Raw genomic sequence first — 825 nt, 5'->3', positions numbered from 1 at the left:
ACATCAGCACAGGAGCTGCCTGACAATAGAAACATGATGGCGTTTGTAAGCCTGTTGCTTTCTATTCAAACAAACTGTCTCTTGCCCAGAAGAATTATTAAAATTGTCAGAGAACTTCTCAGTGTTTTTTAGAGATAAAATATTTCACATACATAGTCGGAGGAACAGTTTATAACTACACATATCATGCTCCATTTACTTTTTCATTGAAACAAGATTGAGTGAGAAACCTGCATCAATGCAATTCCTTATGCCCACTACACATTACAGTTGACAACTGATTTGCACAATATTTGTCACAGAAAATATAGTGGCTGGTTATATATCTATGCTAGGCAGCTATACATGGAAACATGAATAGCCCTGAAAGGCTGCTGATCATGAGCCACAGTGCTTCCAGACACAGCCTTTGCTTGCTATGTGCTATCTGGCCACACATTCTGTTGAAGGGCAGTACTAAAGCATTATAATAATGGACTGCAACGAAATAACTCTCACACGAGAAAAAGATAAACTAGGCGCCTCCTTAGCTCAGTGGCAGAGCGCTGGTCTAGTAAACCAGAGGTCGTGAGTTCGATCCTCACAGGAGGCAAATGAATTTTGTAACAGCCCCTCCCACCGTGGCCCTTTCGAAAAAAGCGGTCAAGGATAAAAAAAAATTATGAATGGGTGCGGTATTTAAGAAATGCTCTCGCAAATGAATAGTGTGAATGGTGCTATTAAAGTGGGCACCAGAAACTGCTGCTTTTAACCTCTGGCGTGCCACAGGGGAGTGTTATGGGACCATTGCTTTTCACAATATATATAAATGACCTAGTAGATAGT

General features: G+C 40.8%; 1 non-coding gene across 1 annotated transcript; it reads left to right on the top strand.

Annotated features, from left to right (window-relative positions):
• Positions 1 to 520: 520 nt before the first annotated feature.
• Trnat-agu (transfer RNA threonine (anticodon AGU)) lies at positions 521 to 592 on the top strand. Its single transcript has one exon. It is a non-coding gene; the product is annotated as a tRNA-Thr (tRNA).
• Positions 593 to 825: the final 233 nt, after the last annotated feature.

This window comes from Schistocerca cancellata, chromosome 1 (genome assembly GCF_023864275.1).
Source record: "Schistocerca cancellata isolate TAMUIC-IGC-003103 chromosome 1, iqSchCanc2.1, whole genome shotgun sequence".
Classification (NCBI taxonomy): Eukaryota; Metazoa; Arthropoda; class Insecta; order Orthoptera; family Acrididae; genus Schistocerca; species Schistocerca cancellata.
The sequence above is the reverse complement of the archived record's forward strand: the minus strand, read 5'-3'. Positions and strand labels throughout refer to the sequence as shown.